A 25,080-nucleotide genomic window follows, 5' to 3' on the forward strand; every position below is an offset into this window, starting at 1 on the left:
GGAGGAGCAAGAATAGAACAGGTATTGGGCTACTGGACTACTGCTCACCAGTTTATTTGTAAGTGTTCTGGGATTAATCTAGATATAGTAAAGGTAGATATTTTTCCCATTTGTCTAGATGTGTTTGCGTCCATAATTTAGGTGAGGCAACTTTTTAATTTGATGGTTTTATTTAACTTTTCAAGTTGCTGTTTGATATAAGAGTTTACAGTCCTCTTTGGTACAATCCTATTTTCACTTTTATTTGTGTAAATTAGGAATAACTGGGTAAATTACTTCACAGCCTTGATGGTTGTACAGTTGTGTAACACAGTGCAGGGTTGGGTTGACACTCCTGACTCTGCCATGAGTAAATGGTTCCATGTGGGTAAAATGGACACAGATTAGGATTGAGAAATGTGCAAAGTGAAGCTTGGAGAGACAACAACAAACCAAGATAATTGTATGGTAAAGCCAGAGGAACTCCCAAGCCTGTTTCAGTGACATAACCCTAACATTAAACTCATTGTCATCGAACTAAGGTTAATAGAGCTGTGCTAAGAGATAGCAGCTGTTTGAATGCCATAATAAGCTCTCAATAATGGCAGTAAAATAGCCTTAGATCTGCCTGTTCAAACAGTTCAGAAATGGGCTGCCACAAAACACACAGCCAAGTCAGCTTCTTCTGTACCTTTTATTATTTAGGTTTCCCATTATTTTATTACAGCGTGAAGCCCTCCCTCTTTCAGACATAGCACCAAAGGCACTGCACCCCATCAACATTTACTGTCAGCAATATTCACTGATCTGTTACCGTCTAAACTGTTCCAAAATTCTCAGACTGGTACATGCTGAGGTTCTGCTACTGGGTCATCTGGAAAAAATAAAGTAAATGAAATATACTTTCATATCATCCCTGTATGTCTTCCCCAGATGTTCTCCAGAGCGTTACTTCTGCAAAAGATCCATGTAGGAGCACTTTCTGTGTATCAGTTCTGCAGTCACTGACAGATGTGAACAGGATACTTTCAAACAATCTTTTTACAAACAATGCAAATTTTTTTCCCATGTGTAGATCACTACTGCTTTTCAGAAAGGGTGCATGAGGCAAAGTGGTTTTGCACAGAGATGCTTATCCTCAGTTTTAAGAGTTCTTTCTGTAAATTGCTGCTTCATCTTTCATCATTCATAGCAATGCTCACCACTGAATTTTTTTTTTCCCCCAAAATATATCGGTAAGCTCTCAGAACTATGCCTTTTCAAATCTAGCTCATCCCGTGCAAAAGCTTTTTAATATTATGGAATATCGAATGCTTATTGAAGGAGGAAAAAATCTCCTTTGTATTGAGATGAGGTAACAAAGAGTTTTCCTTTAAACCACTAAAATTGGCTTTTTCATCTTCCATCTTCTTGTGTTTAAGAACCATGGAGTGGGATGTTGTCCCGGGGTGACGTTCCGAAGCCGCTTTACTCCCGAGCCGCCGCTCGCTGCCCAAGGGCGCTGGGCCTTTGAGGCGGGCCCGGGGCCGGGCCGAGCGCGGGGCAGTTCAGCGGCCGGGCCCAGCGGCCCGGGGGCTCTGGGGCTGGCGAGGGAGCGCGCCGGGAGCGCTGGGCTGCTCCTGGGGTTTCTTTGTGTTCCGGATAGCTGGGAAAAGCTCCTGGTGCGTTCTTCTTGTTCTTTTTGCCTTTCCCTCCCCCTTGCCTCACTGCCTCCCTTCCCTCCTCGCCGGTGCGGGGAGCCTGCGGGGTGGCCCCGGCTGGTCCGAGCGCGGGTGTCTGTTCCCTCCCCGGGAACTTTTTGTATTTGGAGGTTTGGGGTTTTTTTTCCTGTTCTACCCTGTTTTGTTTGGTGTTAATAAACAGTTTGTTTTTTCCACATTCACTTGCTGTGACCCATTTGTCTCATTGGTGGAGGAAGAGGGGAGGCCCTTTTCCCTTCGGAGGGGACACTCATTCCGGAGTGTTTCCTCCTGAAGTGTTGTCTCCAAAACCGAGACATAAATTTGGTGCCCAACTTAAGGGGCACGTGTAAGTGGAAAAAAAAACACCCCAAAACGTTTTGGTTTGAAGCATTTTGTATTGAGGTACAGCAGTAAGACCGTGCTGTTTGATTTAATAATTTTTCTGTGGAACCTAACCATAAGTACATGTCCACAGCTATGGGCAGTCAGGTCCCTGGCTTACACTTTTTATAAGTCAGGAATAAGAATCAGGACTGCCATTTTGATATGCCTGGTGTTAGTGATCTCTTGAAGTTTGGCTGAAGTAATGGAAACCATTGAGAATGTGTATGTCATATTGTTTTTCCATTCTGGCCTTGGTAGTTTCCTTTTGGAATGTATTAGCAATTACACCCAGTTTGTTAGGGGTAAAGCAGGAGATGATAATTCCCAGCCCTTCATCTCCCTGTTCCTCTTCAGATCTGGCACATCACCTTTTGAAAGTGTCCAGTTTCCCCTGGATGTCAAAGATACCACGTTCTTACTCTGTTATCTAGCAGGGTTCCTCTATGTAGTCTCTAGCTTGTCTAAAATAAGGGCTGAGATTTCCAGACACCTGCCCCAGTTGTGGAAAATCCTAAGTGGTGTGTGGGGTATGGGAGGACATAGGCCAGACCCTGAAGCAGTTTTCTAACCCAGTAGCCAGGAACTTTCCCCCTGAATGAGTTCAGAATCCAGCTGAGGTGGGGAAGTATCTGAAGGAAAACTGCAATAACAACGCTGATGAAAAGGAAAAGCTCATTGCCATGTGCTGGGTCCTGGCTAACGCTTACCACATGCTGCTAGATACTGTAGGGCAGAAGATACAGCCAGAGGAGCAGGAGAATAAGCCAGCAGGCACCCCAATCACTCCAGCTGCAGCTAAAGCAAATGGGGAGCCTAAACAATAACAATTGCCCCTGTCCAGAGAAAGAAACACAAAGCCAAATCCATCTGCCCAGTGGATGATGATGGGCAGCCAGGACCTTCACAGCCAGCAGAGGAATTGGAACCTGAAGTCACCACTGAGTCCCTGTCCATAGAGAGCCTTCATACCCTGAGGAAGGATTACACCCGACGGCCTGATGAAACTGTATTAAGTTGGATGGTCCGAATCTGGGACACTGCAAGCGATGGTACAATTCTGGATGGCATTGAAGCAAGGCATTTGGGATCCCTGTCACGTGATTTAAGTATTGACCAAGGGATGACAAGGGGGGCCTGAAGCTCTCAGTCTCTGGACACAGCTCTTAAGAAGTGTGAAGGAAAGATACCTGTGCCGGGAAGATCTCCAGCTGCAGCTACACCCCTGGAAAACCATGGAACAAGGGATTCAATGCCTGAGAGAGAGAACTGACAGTGATGGAGATCATATTCTCAGGTGACCAAGCAATTAGGAGACCTGACATGGTAAAATGATGATGTTGCTGAAACTTGCCCGACACGCGCCACCAGAACACGCCCCTGCTTTAGCAATGATGACACGGAATGACGGGGATGAGACAGTGAGTTCTATGGTGAGGAGGCTCTGGGCCTATGCAGACGCTGTGCACGGCCCAACACAAGCAAGAATTGCAGCTGTGGAAAAGAGTCTGTCAGAGACCATACAGAAGATGGAACACAGGATGGACAAGACTCATCAGAAAGTCAGGAAGGAGCTGAAAGACGGCCTTCTCCAAATCGCATCAGTGCAGACCAGAGGCCCTGTTACCAGATGTCCCACGGCTAGGGAGAGAGGATGCACCCCAAGAGCTGAACTATGGTTCTTCCTGTGTGACCGTGGGGAAGACATGAGGAGGTGGGATGGAAAACCAACTTCTGTCCTGGCAGCATGGGTGCGTGAACTGAAGGATGGTAAGGCTGAGAGAGGGAGTTCCACCAGAAGGGAAGTAGCTTGAGTTTCGAATGATAACCAGGACTAGAGGGGCCCTGCCTCTAGCCAGGTAGAGGCCAGGGAAAATCCCGTCTTTTGGACAGTGTGGGTCCGATGGCCTGGCACATCAGAACCACAGAAATATGAAGCCTTGGTTGACACGGGCACGCAGTGCACCTGGATTCCATCGAGACATGTCAGGGCAGAACCGGTTTCCATTTCTGGAGCGACAGGGGGATCGCAGCAGTTGACCCTGCTTGAAGCCGACGTGAGCCTGACTGGACAAGAGTGGAAGAAACATCTCATTGTGACTGGCCCAGGGGCCCCGTGTATTCTGGGCAGAGACTTCCTCCGTAGCGGGTATTTCAAAGACCCGAAGGGACTCAGGTGGGCCTTTGGAATCTGCTGTGGAGGCAGAGGGCATTTGGCAACAGAACACCCTGCCTGGGCTGACCGAGAATCCTTCTGCAGTTGGGCTTCTGAAGGGAGAAGAGCAGTGAGTGCCAATTGCCACCTCGACAGTGCACCGCCGGCAGTATCGGACAAATTGAGATGCTGTGATTCCCAACCACACAATGATCCGCGAGCTGGAGAGTCAAGGGGTGGTCAGCAAGACCCACTCACCCTTCAACAGCCCCATCTGGTCTGTACACAAGTGAGAAGGGGGAATGGAGATTGACTGTGGACTATCGTGCCCTGAATGAAGTGACTCCACCGTTGAGCGCTGCCGTGCCGGACATGTTGGAGCTCCAGTATGAGCTGGAGTCCAAAGCAGCGAAGTGGTATGTCACCACTGATATCGCAAATGCGTTTTTCTCCATTCCTCTGGCAGCAGAGTGCAGGTCTCAGTTTGCCTTCACCTGGAGGGGTGTGCAGTACACCTGGAACCAACTGCCCCGGGGTGGAAGCACAGTCCCACAATCTGTCATGGACTGATCCAGGCTGCACTGGAAGAGGGTGAGGCCCCAGAACATCTCTGGTACGTTGATGGCATCATTGTGTGGGGAAACACCGCAGCAGAGGCGTTTGAGAAAGGAGAGAAAATCATCCACATTCTCCTGGAAGCCAGCTTTGCTATCAAAAAGAACAAAGTCAAGGGACCTGCCCGAGAGATCCAATTCCTAGATGTATATACATGTATAAACGTGTATGTTTAAAGTTGAAATGTATTATTTTGGGCATTGAGCAGATGGTATGGAATAAGGGGTGGAACCGGCGAGGAGGGAAGGGAGGCAGTGAGGCAAGGGGAAGGAAAGGGAAAAAAGAACAAAAAAACCAAAACAACAGAACCTTTTCCCAGCTAGCTGGAACACAAAGGAAACCAAAAAGCAGCACAGTGCTCCCAGCACACTCCTGGGCACCAAATTTATGTCTCGGTTTTTGAGACAAAACTTCAGGAGGAAACACTCCCGAATGAGTGTTCCTCCCCTTTTCCTCCACCAATGAGACAAATGGGTCACAAGAACTGAAAGTGGGAAAAAGAAACCAAACTGTTTATTAACACACCAACAAAACAGGGTAGAACAGGATAAAAAAAACCCCTCCAAATACAAAAAGTTCCCGGGGAGGGAACAGACACCCGCGCTCGGACCAGCCGGGGCCACCCCGCAGGCTCCCCGCACCGGCGAGGAGGGAAGGGAGGCAGTGAGGCAAGGGGGAGGGAAAGGCAAAAAGAACAAGAAGAACGCACCAGGAGCTTTTCCCAGCTATCCGGAACACAAAGAAACCCCAGGAGCAGCCCAGCGCTCCCGGCGCGCTCCCTCGCCAGCCCCAGAGCCCCCGGGCCGCTGGGCCCGGCCGCTGAACTGCCCCGCGCTCGGCCCGGCCCCGGGCCCGCCTCAAAGGCCCAGCGCCCTTGGGCAGCGAGCGGCGGCTCGGGAGTAAAGCGGCTTCGGAACGTCACCCCGGGACAGATGTGTGTGAGGATTTTGCTCATGGAGTGAGCACAGCGACTTTTATAGCTCAGATCTATAAGGATTGCCGAAGGACCTCTGTTTGTGCGGGTGAAACGTGGATGGTCTCTGACCTCGAGAGGGACCCTTGACAAAGCTGCAGTGTACAGGCACTCATTTTCACTGGCTGTGCCACTGAGGGTAATTCCTTTTGCTCATAATCAGGAAAAGAGTCATCTGCTAAGACAAAAAGATAGGAGTTCTTATCTGGGTTCTAAAGCATGTGAGAAGCAGCTTCAGCCTCAAGTGCCTCTGTCTCGACTGTCTTTCTTTTGCAATTCTTTACATCAAAACCAAATCTTTCTTATGTATTGTATGGTTCCTCTAAAACCTTACAGACAATTTTAATACAAGTTAAAAGGTGATTCAGCCTCTTGTTTAAATAAATAAACCTCAGGATTTGGACTTCTTTAGGGCTTTTTCCAAAGGGATTCTAGCGTTTGAAGTGGAGACAATCACTGTTCATTTTATGCGAATATTTCACAAGTCTCTCGGACTCTATTCCAGCACAATTAACAGTGGTTAGAACCACTGGCTTTGATTTCAGTGCAGTGAAGAAAGAGTATTAAATTCATACAGGTGGAAGTGGAATTTTCTCTTGGTGAAATACACGGTTTTATGCCAAATTAAAAACAGTGGAGGAGCTTGTATGTCACTTTTCTCATTACTTGTCCCTGAAACAGAATACTACAAGGAAAGTAAATGGAGTGGGAACTCATGAGAGATTGAATTTTCTCTGATTCAACTCAAGGATTAATACCATAGACCTCTGCGTGAAAGAATAATTAATTCATTCTCCTTAAGACAATAAATCAAGAGAATAAATTAGACTTTTGTATCAGGTCTGAGTGAGCAGATTGCATCCAACACAGGTTTTTCCTGTATGATTTTTATTTTATTTTTTTATTTTCTCAGGAGGTTGTATCAAGGCAGAAGAATTAAATTCAAGATATCTGTAGCAAAGAGATCTCTGCTGAACTGATTTTTCCAAATAAACATATCCCATACCCCATATTTCCATGACTGTAAGTTTTTTAATTTTGGACTCTAGTATATTGTATTATATGTGTATTCTGAATACTTTGCAACAGTTAAATTTACTTAAATTTAATTTCAGACACTTACTTAATTTTAACAATTTACCTAATTTCAGCCATCTTTAAAAAAGTATTTTTGCACTTTTTTTTTTTTGTCTGTTACCTTTTCTGTGAGGAGGACCATCATTCGGGTTTTTTCTTGGTACCTTATTAATGCACTCTGAGAGCCATGTTCTGTATTATTAATGTAGTAGTGATCCAGGGTTTATGGATGGCTACTGCAGTAAACTTTATGGCTAGTAGTGAAAACAGCAAAAATAATGATGAGAGGAGCCACAGACGTTCTGACGTCTGAGAACTGTGAACTGCCAAAATCAAAAAGGTCAGTGCTCTTCTCGTTCAGAATGCCATTCAGTTGGAGCTGGAACATACTTTGGGCTAAGAGTCTGAGCATAAGAGGCTGTAGCACCTATTTTGCTGAGCAGTTCCCTATTTCCCTACTCCACACTCCACTGCATTCCAGCATGTGATTTGCTGAGCTGGAGAATGTCCCTGAGTGGTATGATTGTGTGGAATGCTTGAAAATTTGGCTTCACATTCCTCAGTTTCTTTTCAGCATTTTCTCAGTTCCCCTCGTTGCCTCACACCAGCCCCTCTTTTACTTCTAGACGGAGAACAAGGTTACAAAATACAACTTCTCTTCCTATGGACTTAGAGGAGTTTTCACCTATAATAATAAATGAAATAAGTTTCATTTCTTTTTATTCCTCCTGGTATGATGCAAAAAAGGAAAGGTAGTTGGAACTATGGCTTCTTGGGATGGCTGTTATAACAGAGTCCTGGATCTGTACTAGGGATGTCCATGCTGTCCAGACTGTCTCAGCAGAAAGAGGGAGGAGTGGAATATTAATGTTAGGAGCTCATCCGTGTCCATGATTATTAAAAGAAGTCTAGCTTCATGTCTTAGGCCCTGAATTAAATAACTGCAGTTTGCATGAGCATGTATCTATGTATCCCACTTCTGTGGAATGTCTGAAGGCCAGGGAACTGCCTTTGTTACCTCTCCTACTGGCACTGCTACAGGACAAGGAAAGACATCCAACTAATTTTTAATCATCTAATGTGTCCCTTTTGGATACAGAATTCACGGAGAGCCATAAATACAGTGCATGGCTTTAATAAAGCACAAACGTGAATTTTAAACCACACCTAGAGTTGATGTTGCTTGGACTGAATGTGTGCACAGCCCAATGTTTCTCCTCATCGTCCCTATTATGAATTTCTGCCATTTTTCCTCTTAATTTCTGTCCGAACAAAAGCAGAGGTTGTGCCACTGAGTTGAGAACATCCTTCTCAGATACCAGGAAACTGCCCCATCTCGAGTCCTTTTCTTACTCAGAGAGGATGGTAACACCACAGGGATTTGTGTACTGACTGTGAGCAGCAGGCTTTGGCCCTGGTGAAGCTGAAGGACCATAAGGCAAGGAAGGAATTTTTTAAGTTCCCACTAATCCCTGGATTTGGAGGAACGATGGAATAAACTGCAAACCTTTTGCTTCAGGCACTGGAGCAGATGATTTTTCTTATAAATAATATTGTTTTGAGTGTTATTGAGCTCATTCATGTTGTGAGGGATTTTTTCTTTAAAAAAAATGTTTATTTCTTTGTACCTTAATAGCACAGCTTTTGAACAGCTGGGTGCTTTTGTGTTCCTTCTCCCATTTATGATGTCAGTGTGCCTTTTACTGCATATCCAAGAACAGCTTTTAATTCTTCTCATTTTTAGCTTCACTTTCTAGTTTTTACAGCTAAGTGCATTTTTTATGTTGTAGGTCACCTGTCACGTTTCACTCGGGCAATGTCTGTACACTGGAAGGAATTCAGCCTCTTTCTCTGTGTTTAATTTCATGCTAATATCTGGGAGATGTTATCTAGGTTAGCCAGGCTAAGGAACATCATGTTCTTTCCTGATTTTCTTTAGCTGAGAATCTTTTGGCTATCTCACTGCTCCTTGGAGTATTATGTAGGTCTGGATTTTGCAGATAGTTATCTAAGGTGTAAACTGGCCAGATGAATTGCTGCCCTTTGTAAATGGCTCAGTTTAAATTTCTGTGCTATGTTGGATACACTTAAGGTGTTGGGTCCTTCTTGCTTCAGATGCTGTAAATGGGATGATGAGAAATTCCTTCACATCACTGATGAAAGTCCTGGCCAATCTCCAGAGGAGATATGTAATGTGGTGAATTTCCTGCAGTATCTGTGCCATGCTTTTCTACCTTGAATTTGATCGTTTATAACATACATAGATAGGTGTTTTACTTAGAGGAAAATTTGGGAGCATGGTGTGTTCATACCTACTCGGTAACATATTTTCAGTATATATAACGTGAGTGGGAAAAGGGAAGTGCAGCATAATGAGTATGTTTTGGGTATCTCTTGCAGATGTTGAATCTGTCCATAAGAAGAGATTTCTAAGAAAGTTTTATTAATGAATGTTGAATTGTTGCTTTTTTTATGCTTGCAGCTGCTCAGAGGGAAGGAGAGACCCATGTCTCTCTTACACTTGTTGAAATACAGCATGATTTGTTGGTGTATATAAATTTAAGGTAGTTATTTCTCATTTGACTTCATTTTGCTTTGTGCCAAGGTCCTCTGGAGTAATGTGAAACAGAAGTAAAATGCCTATTCTGATGTAATGATTGAATAAAATGTAAAAGGATAGCAACAGTTAAATTAGATCCTCTTGCTGCTCGTTGCCAGGAAGAGTTGGTTCATTAAACCAAAGCAGGATGGAAGTGATGAGCAATGTGCTTGCTTAAAGGATTCCTCTCTTGAGAGGGTGATGGTGTTACCTAGATCCTTAAGATCATCATCTGCTGCTTGCTGACTGCCTCTGAGGAACAAGCCTCAATGTCACCTTACCTGTCTGTGACCCATCGGCCTCGGGAAACAGCTGCTTTCTCTCATGCTCCACTGGTTTGGAAAGGAAGGAAGAGGCAGGAAATTTGTGACTTTCACCTGTGTGAGTACTTTGGTGGGAACAAGATTGTGTCTTTTTATGTAAGAAGGTGTGTCTCTCTCTTAAAAAGCCTGGTGGCTATTTTCTTTGCTAGGCAATTGCAAAGAACCAGTGAAATAGAGAGACAGTGTTGTGGTGGATATTAACTTTTAATGAACTTACAGAATAGAGCCTTTCATAATTGGAATTCCTTAGCTCTACATAGATAATGAAAATAAGAATGTTGTGAACTTGCTATATATGCTAGCAGATGATTTCCAAACACTTAAACCCAAAGGACTTAAAATTTATTATGCTAAGAAATTGCTTGGAACATGCAAATCTTGGACAGTAACTACATTTCATGCTAAGTAGACATCATCTGGTTATGTTGAAATGTAAAGACTCAGTTGGGGTCTTGCTGAAAGCAGTGGTAGAAGTACTGTTGGCTTCGCTAAATGCAGACCTGGGGCAGTGGGAACTATCCTGGTGCTGGGAGACAACAAGGTCTGCATGGAGGCAGGGGGTGGGGGAAATCACAGGTAAGGGTTGGCCACAGTATTTTAAGAACTATGAAGGACTTAGAATGGCTTAGGAAATTCTGTTATGGGTAGAGGTGATGATGGGATGGGTTAGCACTTAGGAAATGATGATTAAATGAAGGGCACGTAGGGAGTTGAAGACATTGTGTTTAAGGTAATGAACAAGACTAGGACACACAAAAGAATCCTGTGTAGGATGGGTGCTTGGAGTGGGAGTTACATTCTGGAGGAAAAATAAGAGTGGCATTGCCTTGGCAAAGAACTTAAGAAGAGATGGGACCAAGAAGCGTGAAAGGAAGCTGGAGTTTGCATAAACGGATGGAAAATGTAGAACCAGGGCAGAGAAAAGAACTAAATAGCCCAACTTCCTTCTTTTTTTCCTTACATATGTATCTATTTTTATTGCTCATTCAGTAAAGACAATTGCCATGCTGGAATAGCAATTTCCAGGAGGCACAGTCTCTGTGAGCAACACTAAATCCAAAACCTTTCTAATATGCTGGGACTGAATTCTGTGTTGTACGAATTGACCCCTTTCTGAAGAATAGTATTCTCAATCCTTAACCCAAAGTACAGATTGACTTGCTTTTAGTTAAATGAGGAATAGGATAAATGATTGTTTTACCAGAACTCCAGTTTAATATCTTGTAGATATGCTGAACAGTTTGAATGAAATGTCTTTCCACTGGTGGAAATGCATTGTAGCAGGTATTAAAAATGTACGTGAATTTATTACTTTATTCCCAAACATCTGCTTTTCTATGTAGGCTAGCTGCTTTGGAATGAGGAGAAGGTGTTGTCCATTGCTCAATCAGAAATGCTGAGTAGCTTAAATCAAAGAAGATGATCATAAAAGTCCACTCATGTTTCTCAGGGAGAGCTTGATTGTTGAGTTAAATCCATGCTTCTCCACCTTCGGCGTGCTTGGAAAAGAAAAAAGATACTAATATTAATCAGTAGGCAGAAGGAAAAACCCGTTTTGACAGATTGAGCTCTGAGACAGACTGGAGACATGAAGCTTTTTTAGATTTCCTTGAGACTCTTTCCCACAAATCTCCTATTTGAAGTACAGTCCCATCAGTGCATATGCCACCAAAACCAAGATTTTTGTTGGGTAACCTTTCTCTTTAGTCTATACAGACTGTGAAGGCAGCCCTAGCCTTGTCCTTCACAAGGCATCAAATATGGGGAGAAAACCCCCCTATTTATGTTTATCTTAATCTTGACCTTTGCTCGAGTGTGAAAAGGAAAGAGGAATGGGTCTGGCTTATTATTTTACTGTAAACTTTTTTCAGATTCTGTTTATTTTTCCTTGAATATCTTGGACACAGACTAGTGTTTTGGCTCTGCATTTACACCCTGGTTCCATGATGTGTGTAAGACACTACATGACCTATTTCTTAGAGGAATGAAAGATAAATATAGCCTGACATGTAGGAGGGATCCCATAGCGCAAGGAGCCTCATCAGTATGATCATCATCTGCTTGTGTGTTTAACGAGGAAACTTGTTCAGTTGCACATAGTCAATCTGAAAACAATATAGGCAGAACTGTTATGAACTAAACTATTTAAAAAAATTAAAATCCTCCTCATTTCGTTTGTTGAAAAAGAAGGAGAAGGGATAGACATATGGCCACCCACTTGGTTGTGCAAATTGTAAGAAGTGAAAATAACTTGTGACAGAATTGCCTGGAGGTTTTGTTTAGCCTGTCACACATGGCCTCAATAACACTGTGAAGCAGTTTCTTTTACCCCCTCCAACCTACTCAACCCCTTCTGCTATGGAATCTGCAAGGCATTTTTCAAATTAAGTGTGCACTGTTTTCCTTTTAAGTTTCAGGAGCAAGTGGCTGAGAGAGACATGCTGAGAGATTGGAAACAATCTGCACCAGCAACAAAGGGAGATGCCTGCTGCTTTGCAAGCAACACAGAAAATATGCCAGCCATCCAGCACTGGTTCCTGGGCTGGCTGATGTTTATTTGTCCTGTGCACTAGATTTTCTCAGAATGCTGTGGGGAGGAGGGTGGATTGAAGAGCCCTTGGAAAACTGCTGGAGTATAGGTCATGTTTTATTAGCACGTTGTCTGGGATTTGGAGCTGGTGTTTGCCTTCTGAGCCTAGGTAATGAGGTTTTTGGAAGTGCCGTGCCTGAATTCCCTGTGCACAGGGAGGTGAATGGGTCTGTGTTTTGTGCTGGGGGTCTAACTGCTCAACACACCATCAGCGAAGGCATCATTCGGTCATGCTGTAAGAAATTAAATAGGGCCGTTTGTAGGTTCTGATGAAGAACTGATAGCATCAGAAGTAACCTTGGCAGCCATTTTAATTGGTGGTAGAGGAACAGCTTTTGCATCTCAGATAAGCAGGGATCACTCAACCAAGTCAAGGAGTCAGCTGATAAAACTATCTGATGGTGAATACAAGGATTCATAGAAGTGGTAGGGTTGTCATAACTGGATCATTCAAGAAAGATAGGGCAGGAGTTCTGTGGAAGGGTATGAGCTTTGCTCTTCTTGTGGAGACATATAAAGTCTTTGAAAGAAGACAGTGAATAGTTCATCACATGTCTGTAATCTAGATAAGACAGGAAAGCAGAGGGGAAAGTCCAGTAGTTTCTTCTGTTTTGCTGCTGCATACATTCATTTAAACTTTTTTTCACGAGTGAGTTGGTATAAATGTACTTAGGCTTGGGAGACTTTGACTACAGCCTGTGTGTTACGAAGGAGCCACTCACTGCTCTGTGCACAGGTTCAATAATCTTCTGCCTGCACCCATATCTCTCTCTGAAGGGTTTACCTATACTAAATCATTCAAGACGTCTGTGGGGGCCAGAGGAGGTGTCAGTGAGGGAGGAGCCAGGCCTGTGCAGCAGCCTCCTGCCAATGTGTGCTTTCTGGCTGCCCCACAACACAGTGGGAAGCAGTGGGCACTATGGTTGGTGCTGGCTGCTGCAGTGCTGCATTGTGATCAGCTCATGGGCTGGGGAATGAGGGGGCTTGTTCCTCCCAGTCCCCTCCTTGGTCTGTTGCTCACAACGTCCCCCAGGTCAAGGATTTTGGTTTTGGTGAGCTAATGAGCAGTAGCGTTGCAGTTCTGTTGCACATTAATGGCTTGAGAGTGAGCTATAAACTCTTTCTTCCAGCCTGGAAGAGATTAAGCATGTAAATGATGTAACCCAGTTTGAAAAAAAGGCAATATTCCAGAAGATATCCTAGCCTTGCTTTTCTTTTCTAGCCTTGCATTTCTTAACATCGATTAACAACCAAGCAGTGAGAGAAGGGATGACATTTCTAAATGGTTGTCCAAAAAAAGCAGTGTGATGATCTAGGTCTTTGCACCAATATTTAGCTGTCGTACTAAGGAACAGCTGGGGCTTATATAGTCATAAATGAGATAGAACTGTTGATACCACTGGAATCAGAAAGTTTTGTGTCAGTCACATTATATTTTTAAGGTTTCATCGGCCATTAAGATGGTTGGATTTTTAATTGCTTTTTTTAATAGTAAGAACAGGAAAATTTTACATCAGGGATTGATACTAGAAAGAGAAAGGAAAAACATTAAAAGCCCAGGGTTGTAGTAATTTGAGGTAGTCATCTTTAAACTTGGTACCAATATGAGGAAACTGTGTGGCTATAATTAACTATAGGTTTCAAAGTAATGGAAAGTAAATATAATTAATTTAAATATCTGAAATTCTCAACCATTTGCTGTCATGTTACATGGCTTAGTCTGTCTACTCAAAACCTTTTTTGACAGAATGTGTCAACTGGAATGCATTTGCAGTCAATATGCTGATAGTAGGTACAAAATGCTTTGGCTTTACCTGGGGCCCTGAAACTTGTTTCTTTGCGTCTGACAGAGAATTTCTTCTGGAAATAAGTGGCTCAGAGAAACACCTTAGAAAAACTATAAGCTTTTCTGGTTTTACAGGGAAGTTTACACAACACTTGTTTGTATATGCCAGAAAGCCAAGTCTGGGCGAAGAAGATTCAAATATCCCCAGTGCAGAGAGCTACATTGTTTAACACTGTCCTCAAATTATTTTAGCTTATGTAAATAAAGCACACAACTCCTGAAGAGGAGAAATACCTGGAAGTGGAAACTGAGAAGCAGGATGCAGTGAAAGAAATTTTTCTTCTCCTGTTCTACTTCTCCTAGGTAAATACCTCAAATGATTCATATGATTGAGCTCCAGCTCTACTCATTCTCTGTCTTTTTGCTGTTAATAACACACAGTTCAAAATCCACCCACAGACCGAGCAGACCTCTTTTTTTCTTTTTTTCTGGTGTGGGGAACACGTTTAGGAGGCTCTGAGGACTCAGTTGCCCCTGGAGTCTTGGCTGGCATGGGGTGTGTGCACAGACAGTGAGGTGGGATCACAGCTATGCAGCCCCCCGCTCATTCTATGTGTAGCAGCAGAAGTTGGCAAGACAGCATACTGACTTTTAGGGATTAGTTTCTGTGCCAGCTGTCTTGCAGCAATATAAAGCACAGTTGTAGGAGAAAGTGGCACTGGTTAGAGGGAAGCAGGATTCCCTGGGCCGAGGGTCAGATAAACTTGGCTCCCTCATTGCACTTACGTTTGCAGTTCTTGTGCTACTGATGTTTATTCTGGACATCTAGTCTTTCAGAGTGCTATTTTATTGTAAACTAGTGCCAATTTTGATTACAAAGACTTTAAAACTTTCTAATTCAAAAATCAGAAAATTACAATCCTACATATGCTCGCACCTAAAGCAAAAATACTTCTTTTCGTTGTTACACTTCAGACCTTTCAATAAAAAGTGTAGACATTTTAATGCCTTGCTCATTTTCTCTTTTTCCTTCTGGGAAAAATACTTTGTAACTTCTCCAAATTAAGGAATAAACCCCAAAATTATTGAATTAAAAAAAGAAAAAAAATGAAAATGGAGAATTGGGGAATGAGGATAGGGGGAGGAGAGAGGGAGAGTTATTATTTCTTCCTGTTGTGCTTAGTAACAGAACAGGGAGGATGAATGTTTTTGAAATTTTGAATCTTAATGAGAAATACACAACTTTCATGGAACCTGGTTTTGAAGGCAGACCATTTTCAAGTTGAATTTCCCCCAGCTCTGGCTATAACAGCTTTTGACTTTACCTGTCAAAGAATAGGAGGCTTTGGAGTCTGTAACTCCAATCCAACAGGACTTCCAAGTATGTGACTTCAAATTTTTTCAAGTAGTCTTTTTAAAATCAGCTTAATTGATGTCCTCCAGGACTGTGGGTGTAGTTAAAGTTAAGGACGTGATTAAGTGCTTTGTTGGAACCAAGCCAGAACACTTAACACCTTCCAGAACAAACTTAGCCTGAATATGTTTAATATGCACTCATGGGGAGTTGTCTCTTTTTCCTAAGAAAAGAGAAATTTTCCTGTTCCAAACCCACTGCTCTTCCTTGCTTTCATTCTTTAGATGTTCTCTTTCTGAGACCCCTTCTCCTTGAACTCCCCTTCCAAACGTAAAAATTACAAAACACATGTGTTCTTTATTTTTTGATTGTGCACAGGTGAATGTTTTCCTCTCTCCAGCTGTGGCTAAACCAAATGTCCACTCAGCAGTGTTTTTTTATTTCCTAATTGAGATCCAAAAATGGCTTTTCCATAGGATTCTTTGTTAAGAGTGAATGTCTGGAAATAAATAAATAAATACTGAAAACCCAGAGCTGCCTGTCTTTTGTATTTTGATTGTTTTTTCACAGTAGACTGTAGCATACATGTTGTTTTCCTGGGACACTGACAGTGTGCTAAGGTGTTTAGAATGTGATAATGCTGGTGTGCATTTACAAGGACTAATAACAGGGATCCAGGAATAGATAAACATGACAAAGGATTTCCATTGCCTCAGTCCACTATTCAAAAAGTGGAAGAACTAAACAATACAGTATTAAAAAAAAAAAAAAAATTCTGGACAACTGGACTTCAGCACTGCTTGTTATTTGCTTGTCTGCAAATAATTTTTGGATAGGAAAAACTCAAGCAGTTTTGGCACTCTCATCAGATGTGAGTCTGGGATCAATTATTCAGTAATCAAGGTGGATTTAAAAAAAAATATATTTTATAGGAATGCTGTGAGAAGAAAGACTAATACATTGCCATATTGTTTTCATGGTGAGAGCTTTTGTTTGGATGACGCCATTACAGAGGCTTTGCTCATCCTATGCCAATCAGGTAGAGTCTCTGCTTTCACCAAAAGTTGCCTGTGTTCCTTGCCATGGTCCTTTGCCTCATCAGCTGAGAAGGTGAAATTGCAAATCATTATTTTATACTTACACAACTGTGGGATAAAATTAGCTGGCACATAGAATGAAGACAATAAATCTAAAGCTTTTATATTTAAAAGCATTTTGGTTTTATTAACCTTTGTTAGCTAGAACAACTGCTGTGTTTCAGAGGTAGCAGGGAATTTCACCTCCTCCAACTCTTCTTTTACAATGGCTGAGCTATATATATATTTTTTGGTAGTATTTAAGCAAAAAGCATGCTCAGCTCTGGCTGCAAGCATTTAGCAGAGAGCAGAATTTAAAGACAAACTGTGATACCTTTATTTGCATTGTAGAAAATTTTACTGTGTGACTAGTGCTAGTACAGTCTACCAGAACAAGTCTTTTCCTCCAACTGCAAATCTGACACTCTTGCTAGATTTGGGCCTGGGTTGGGAGAAAAAAGAAGTCCCTATGCAGTTTGCTGCTTCAAGGAACATCTCTGTCTTTCCCTAGACTTTCAGGAGCAGCTGTACTCATCACCTCCTCAGGGTTGCTATCACCTGCCTGTTTCTCCTTGCTGCATTCACTTTCATCACTCACTTTCGAGTAATCCTGGTGATGGGTGTTTTTTTTAGTCTTGGGCAAAAAGTTTCCTTACTATTATGTTGCAGTGGTAAGAAATTAGTAGAGGAGCTTGAAGGAGGATGATGCTGGAAGAAGAATCAGGAACTCAGTGTTGATACAATTTTTACTTGTGCCTTTGCATTATCTTCTCTCAAATTATAAATGTGTTCTGTGTAGCAATTATTTCCCTTTGCAAATTGTATTTCCTGGTGAAGCTATGTAGACGCTGGGCAGATCCCAAGTGGTAGAGTGGGAAAGAGGTCCTCCTAAGGACACTGGTGACAAGTTTTGATTTTTGCAATAGACACAGGCATGTTAATTTTGTGGAATAATTCTGCATCAGCCTTATCGTGGAGATTCTTCTCTATTAGAAAACATAAACCCCTTTGCATTTTTATTTGACCCTTCTGTATCTTTTGAGAAACAAAATGCCTGTTTTTCTGTGGCAGTGACCTGCTGATAAATTACCCATTTTGTTAAAACCTCTGCTCAGTATGGGATTCTCCAAATAATATGCCTTTTTCTTAAGATTGGGATCACTCTGATACAAACAGGGAAGATTTTCTGATCTGTAGTTTTCATTTCAAGGATTTTCTCAGTGCTTGCAAAAGTAGCCAGCTTTTTCCTGAATTGCTTTGCTGTCCTTTTCCAGTAAGTTCTTCCTGTTGATAAGAGCAAATTCAGTGCAGCAGTTGTTCCTTCAGTATTGAATTTTTTCAATTTCTTTTTGACTGATACACATACTCTTTCTTTTACAGGATTGCCAAGTCTACATCTACTGACTGTGAATATTCTTAGAGAGGTAAGAGCATTTTTCATATACTATCATGTTAGCTTCTACATTTCTTTCCAAAATAAAGAGGAAAAATGGCCTCTATTGTTTTATAAGTGATCGTTCATTAATCTTTCTCTGAGATATTCTCTTCTCTGAATAATTATTTTGAGATAATGGGTAGTGGCACACTTGTAAACTCCATGTGTGTTAAGCTGGCCCTCAGTAACTCTGTAGCCATGGGTAGAACTCTTCATCGTTCTTGCATCTTTGTCTCCAAATTCTGAGCACTTTTGCAGTTGATGAAGCTGAATACAGTGTTGTTTTGGGTTTGTTTTTTTTTTTTTTTTTTTTTTGTAATTCTGACTTTGAAATCTGTAGTTCTTTTTTGCCTCGTTATATTTCAGCAGACAATTTTTGATTTTTAATTATGTCTGTAATGGCTGAGGACCATCCCTCTTTTAAAAACCAGCTCATTATGCTTGGCAAGATCCGTGTGCCTTGTCAAGAGCTAGCTCTGTGTCATTTAATAGTGTCTACTAGAATGTTTTGACCCCAGTTGTGATGCCTGGTCTGTCACCAGAGTCAGATTATCTGTGCTCATCTCTGCAGGCTTACACTGGCAGCACACTTCTGTGTTACTGCCTTCTTACAGGACTCTGAGAAGTCTGTCTTTTGCCTCTCACTTTTCTTGCATGGAGTGCATTTCCACTCGGATCCCTGTGCTGCCATTTCATAGTCAGCTTCCTCTGCCTGAATGAACTTACACCTCCCCTACATTTCAAGTGCTTCAATAAATGCTCCTGTCAGGTACCTTCTGACAGGGTCTTGTGATGCTCCTTTCAGAGGAGGCCACTGACAAGAGGCTGCTGGAGAGAAAAAAGATAAAAATTCTTTCACTACTGATATGGGGCTTAAGGATAAGTTTTCATCTCATCCCTCCACTCCATATAAAAAAAACCAGCATGAAAAGTGATTCCATATTTTCAGTTTTCAACAGGACCACATTAAAAAAAAGTTGCTTGCTCATTTATTTTAATGGCAACAGCCAGTACAGGGAGGTTCTCACATGTCAGCATCCTAACAGGGTTTTTCAGGTATTTTATATTAACTTAATTGAACTAACACATCTTAAAAAGGAATCTGTTTTGCCGCCAAGACAGGAACAGCAACTAATTCACTGCATAGCTGGAAAATAGCAGAGCATCAAATGCATTGGGAGCCAGTGAGTGTTACTTTTGCAGATGTTCTTACACACACAGCTAAACTGTATGGGCACATAGGCACTTTCAGAAAATTAAATTGCCACAAGGTGGTGAAGACAAGGCTGGCATTATGCACAGGTATTGAACTGTGATCTGTAAAGCCTCTTAGACTTCTCAGCTGGAATAATTTATCATCAGCTGCTGTGCAGGGGAACTTGCTTTGCTAAACAAAAATAAATCTTTTTTGTCTGTACTAAAGTATAAAAATTGATATTCCAGGATTCATTAATTTTAACTTGGGATTAAAGTTGGGTCATACTGATAGTACTCATTGTGTGTTTTATTTGCTTCAACTAATGCATGCTAATGTTGGAGATCAGAAAAAATGTGGGAGTGCTATGCCCAGGTTGGTAGCATAAAGACCTTGCAGAAACAGAAGTTCTGGGACTGTCCTGACAGCCTAGTGGCAATTCCTTGGCATGGGTTATTCCCTGATTAATAAGATGGGTCAGCAACTCTGGCAGGTACCCTTTGAAAGCCAGACACAGCTGAATTTTGCACCCAGACTGGCCCACCCCTGGAGGGCTTTCCTGTTCCTCATATTTTTATCCTCCCATGATGTTTGATGTTGGTAATTCCCATGTTTGTGTTGGCATGCTGTGAGCTCCTGTCTCTGGCTCCTGGTGTGTGGTGAGGGGAGGAAGCCAGAGGAGGAGGTGATCAGTCTTTTCTGGACTCTTACATGGTTGCCTGTAGTTAAAGGTGGCTAGTGCCAGGCAGCTTCTTTTTGATTTTATTAAAAAATACATGTATGTTTAAGAACAGCAAGATAGGTGACCAAAATACGCTATTCTGTGGAATTAAAAAAGATATGGTTTTGTCCCATTACCTCAACCATTACCTAAGAAGCAATAGATATTGACATCTGATGCTTGATTGTTCTGTGAAAGCAGATTTCTCAATCTGTTGCTATAAATGTCTAAAAATGCCATGTCATAAAAGCAGTCCTTCTGTATTCCTTCTGCTGTATTTATTTTCCTGACTGCCAACGACTAATCTGGGCAAAGGGAAGAACTGTAGAATAATTTCCTAAAAAGCTGAAGGAACTCGTCAGAGAGGGAAGCAGAAAGTGGCCCCAGCTCGTGCCAGCTGGCCAGAGCTCAGCCCCAGTGAGACAGCCCACACTGCCAGAACCCAGGAACGTGCTGGCAGCCAGCACCTTGCCCAGCCCTCCCACTGCCAGGTGGGGGAAGGCAGGCAAAGTGCTCCTTTCCTTGCTGGGATTTGCCATGTGATATATTGGACTGTTTTAGATATATTACATTAGTGCTCCTGGCTTTAAACTGGGAAAGGCTGTGATTAAAATATCCTGGACTCTGCGGTCACATAGTTGGTGTTGGCAATTTCTGTGGTCACATATTTGGTAGCCAATGTCTTTTATGAATTCCAGATTTTTCTCCTTTGGGTTAATTGTGCCCCTGGAGCTAGTGCTGGAAGGCTGTCCCTTGGTTGTACTTGCTGCATTCTCCTTGAAGATCACAGCTCCTTCTTTACTTCTACCATAGACACACCGGTGGGAAAACACCAGAACATCCCTGTAGCTACCTCTAGTACCTCTCTCTGTGCAAGAGAGCACATATTTGCCCCAGAAGATGTTTCTTTGTGCTGTACACTCAGTGCACTGATTTGCTCTAAAGCTCGGGCTGAAGGGACTCCTGGTGAGCACTGTTGGTTTGCTTAGGAGATGGAATTACTCATCTTTTCTGAAGGAGAAGAGCTATATTCTGGAACATGCTGATGCCAACAAGCTCAAGGAAATGAAATCTTTTTAAATAACTCCACTTTTGGTCACAGTGTATATTCTGCTGGCAACAGTACCCTATTCTTATAATACATGTAGATGTTGATAAAGTCTGGAATTTAGCAATACACAAATTTTTGTTTCATTAATCACCAGTATAAAGTAAATGCTGTATATTTTAAGTGGATTTAAAGTGTCCTTGAGAAAAATTCTTATATCTAAATGCAGACAGGAGTACTGACTTTATTTCTTCTGGTACTCTTACACTAGTGGGAAAAATCAAAGGATACCCCTTGAAAGTGTTAAACAGTCAAGTTGTGCAAAAGATGCTTTTCATTTACCAGTGCCTATTTACTGTTGGAAACCTGAGTATATAGCCACGAAGGGCAGATGTTTTCTCCTTATGGCATTAGTAAAAAAAACCCTAACAAACCAATATGCTTGTTGAGTATTTCTGGGACAAATTTCCCAGAATTTTCCTACTGCTTTTTCATTTCTCTACATGAAACACCCACAACCCTTCCTCCTTGATGAGGTGGCAAAACATCCAGATACCCTGGCTGATTGTTATGGGATAGATTTCTATCCCTCTTTTCCTACATTTCCCTGAAATGCATCTTTCTGCCTACTAATTACTAAAAGGATATGCAATCTGAGAGTATCCAGCATTTCTGTTTCATTATATTAGACCGAGGCTGCAGTGAAAAAGTAGATGATGATGTTTCTTGACTGTTCTCTTTTTTCACTCAGAGGTACTTGGGGAAAAAAGGAAGTCCCCTTTGCCCGAGTGTTGGTTTGAGCACATGTACATGTATCTGAGTATGCAATAAACCTATTGGAGAAGTAAGGAAAACCCCACAAGCTGCAAGACTGGCAATGATCTTGCAAAATTTGCAATGTTATGTGACTGTGCTGGTACATCTGCCATCAGATCACTGAAAGACAGAGCCCCTGGAGCACCAGCCCTATTATGGTGGTGGTATAGTCCTGTAACTGGATCCGGGTCTCCCACTTAATTTGTAACCTGAAACTCCCCCTCAGTCTTTATCTTTGAGATTATCTCCCCTTCAAATGATGTGGTTGTGGTGAATAAAGCTGATGTGTGAATTTCCTATTCTTTGAACTCCAGTTTGAAAATGAAAAAAGAACTTCTTGAAAGAAAGGAGTATATTCTACAGAGCTGTAGTGAAATTAGAGGATTATTGTTTTCAATTCCATTACATCTGTTGGCAGATGGGTCCAATCCATGAAGGAATTAATTTCTGTTTTGTCAGGTTGTCAGGAACTCTCATCTGGGTTTAATCTTGATGCAGGACATTGTATTACAAGAGATAGACAAGGATGAATCGTGATGGACGGATAGAGAAGCGAGGTAAAAAGAAAACCAGTGAGAGTATATTTTTATAAGCAAGCAGGACAGAGAGCTGTAATGAGTAAGTGAGAAGAGCACAATAAGAGGTTTGGAAGATGCATTTTGTGGGTAGGAAGGCTTCTATTTTAAAATAGTTTCTATATTACATTATGTATCTGGCAGACCTTCTGATTTTTCTGGCTTTAATGAGAACACAAGCCAATGCCCAGAGTCTCTGTAAACTACAAATCGATCTTTTGCAGGGTCTCCCTCCTCTGTTCTTGATCATTCTTCTCCTTGAAATTCCAACATGTTGTTTTTTACATTATTACTGTTCTGACTCTTGGTTTGATGATAGCAAGGGTTTCTTGCTTGTGTGTAGCTCTCAGATGCTAGCTGGTGCTTTTATAATGCTTTTTATTTTTCTAATACTTTCCACTATTTTCTAATACACCGTGTCGAGGAGGTAAAATAATTCAGTGATGTTATTTATGGATGAGAAATCGAAGGAAATGGGTTAGAAAAACAGTACAGCTGGGAATAGAGGCCACTGGTATATGCACCACTGCCTGGCACTTAGGTAACTGTAGTGTATTTCTGATGCTCAAAAGTTATTCTCATAATCTGCTCCTAAATGTAGTATTTCTTTTCCAGTTTTTAATTCTCACTCATTTGGTTGAAAAGAAAGCAGGATGGGCCTATGACTAATTTACCAAATTTTAGGCATCTTTTTATTAGAGACAACGTTGTTCACTAGAAGGTTTTCTGGCATTCTTTCAGTCCTTTTGAAACCACTTTAAGATTCTCTCACAATGTAAAGGCTCTTTTAATTATGCTGTTCATTTTGCCATGCAGTTTATACTACGTTACCATTCCCCTCGTCTGTCTCTTGGGGCAGTACAGTAACTGTTGTAAGAGCAATATCTGTTGAACCGTATTTTAAGTAATCTCTATGGGCTTTAAGTAACTTTCCAAAAAAGAGGTTAAACAAGTGAAAAAAAAAAAGGTATTGTCAGAGGAATAATCTTTAATAAAAGCAGTATGGTCTGCTAGTCAGGAAATAAAGTGTATTTTTTAATATATTACATAAATAAGAAGGCATCTCTGGTGAACTTTAGTTACAAAGAAAATATTCCTACCTTAGCAATATATTGAAAAGTGAAATATTCTCTGTTTCAGTTGGCCTAGTCCTTTTAAATTAACATATTTGCTACCGATTTATCAGGTCTTAGAAGTTTGATGTGGCGCTCATTTATGTAGAACAGTTTTTGTTCTAATTAGTTATCTGTCAGACCACTGGTAGACCCTCAGTAAGTCTGTTGTGGATGTGCTAAAAATGCATATTGAGCAGATACAGTTTCCAAGGGGGGAAAATCCATTTTACTCATGTTCTTTCTGTACACCTAGTGTTTATCTTCACAGTGACAGAGCTTCTCCATGCACTGCTGAGGGAGAAATTATCAGTACTTAGTTTTTTTAAAAGACTTCTTGTATTTAGATTTCACATATTTTAAGTTTGGAAGGGTTTTGTTTTGTTTTGTTTTGTTTTGTTTTATGACTTTGAAGAAACTGTAAAACCTTTCTCTTCCTCCTTCTCTCTTCCCCCACCTCCTATTTCCTCAGGAAAAAAAACTGATTTGATGACAAAATTCTTTTATGAGCCCAAAATAGCCCGTCCTTCTCAGCAGCCCTCCCTTTCCCCCTCATCTCAGTTCTCCCTCATCCCCACTATACTTTTAAATATAGGCTTGAGTACCTGCCAGCTGCACACCCAGCCCTCAAAGTGCAGTCTGTGGTGGGATCATCTTTCTGCCTTCACTTGCAACCAGTGAGGAAAAAGATTCTGGAACAGTGGAGGATATTTCATACTTGGAGTTTTATTATTTAATTTAATCTTCTTGCTTACTTGGCAAGGCAGCTCATCCACCAAGAACTGCACAAATCAGATGTTTTGTGACTCTCTGTGGTTAGAAGGAATCAATATTGTGCCCCAGGAGGCTCAAGCTGAGGATGCTTTACTCCATAATCTTCGCTAGGTCTCCAAATAAAACAACAACAAGAATTTCAGACTTGCTTACAGTAGTTCTGCTAGATCAGTAAAGCAGTTTGGGTGTAGACAGCTGTTTTCCTTTCAGGATGTGGGGGAGTTGAATCATTGAGTGTGAGGGCAAAATAATTCCATGATAGAGGCTGTTTTGGAAAATTTATCTTAATGAAAGGAAACAGTTCCAAACAGAATGGAGAAGTGAGTGGTTATGGCTCTAGGTGAACTATCAAAGATGATAATTTGACAAATTTTCTTCTTTGCTCCATTTGTACGATCACAGTGAAGAGAGATGTGCGCTTCGTTCCGATTGATTTATTCCAGCTGTGTGCTACTATGGACAGGTGAACATGATCTCAACAGTGAAATGCTTCCACCTGAGAAAATTCCATCAGCAGTAAATCAGTTCATGTGCTCACTCTGTGGTCAGCAGTGCTGACTGGGATAGAGAAATGATTTTTCCCCCAGTTTCTTCCTGCTTCTTTGTAGAGCGGAGTCATGCTTGAGCATGGAGATTTAGAAAGTCTATGAATAATTTTTAATTTTACTTTCTGAAGCATGGAAGGAATGGGAGGAGATACTTTATGTCCTGCAGCAAGAATTAAGGTCAGATGGTCTAATGATCCCCAAGATTTAACCTCCTTGGATATTTAAAAAGATGGCAATTTCTTTAAACTGCCCTAATGATAAGGCCA

The 25,080-nt window shown here is 41.7% G+C and overlaps 1 long non-coding RNA gene across 1 annotated transcript in view; it reads left to right on the forward strand.

Moving 5' to 3' along the window:
• Positions 1 to 6,704: 6,704 nt before the first annotated feature.
• Positions 6,705 to 25,080, forward strand: part of LOC125326536 — a 43,467-nt gene continuing 25,091 nt past the window's right edge. Inside the window, exons 1-2 of the long non-coding RNA XR_007203878.1 lie at positions 6,705 to 6,808; positions 17,971 to 18,014. This is a non-coding gene — a long non-coding RNA (uncharacterized LOC125326536). The remainder of the gene's footprint in view (positions 6,809 to 17,970; positions 18,015 to 25,080) is intronic.

The sequence above is a fragment of the Corvus hawaiiensis genome, chromosome 5 (assembly GCF_020740725.1).
Source record: "Corvus hawaiiensis isolate bCorHaw1 chromosome 5, bCorHaw1.pri.cur, whole genome shotgun sequence".
Taxonomy (NCBI): domain Eukaryota; kingdom Metazoa; phylum Chordata; class Aves; order Passeriformes; family Corvidae; genus Corvus; species Corvus hawaiiensis.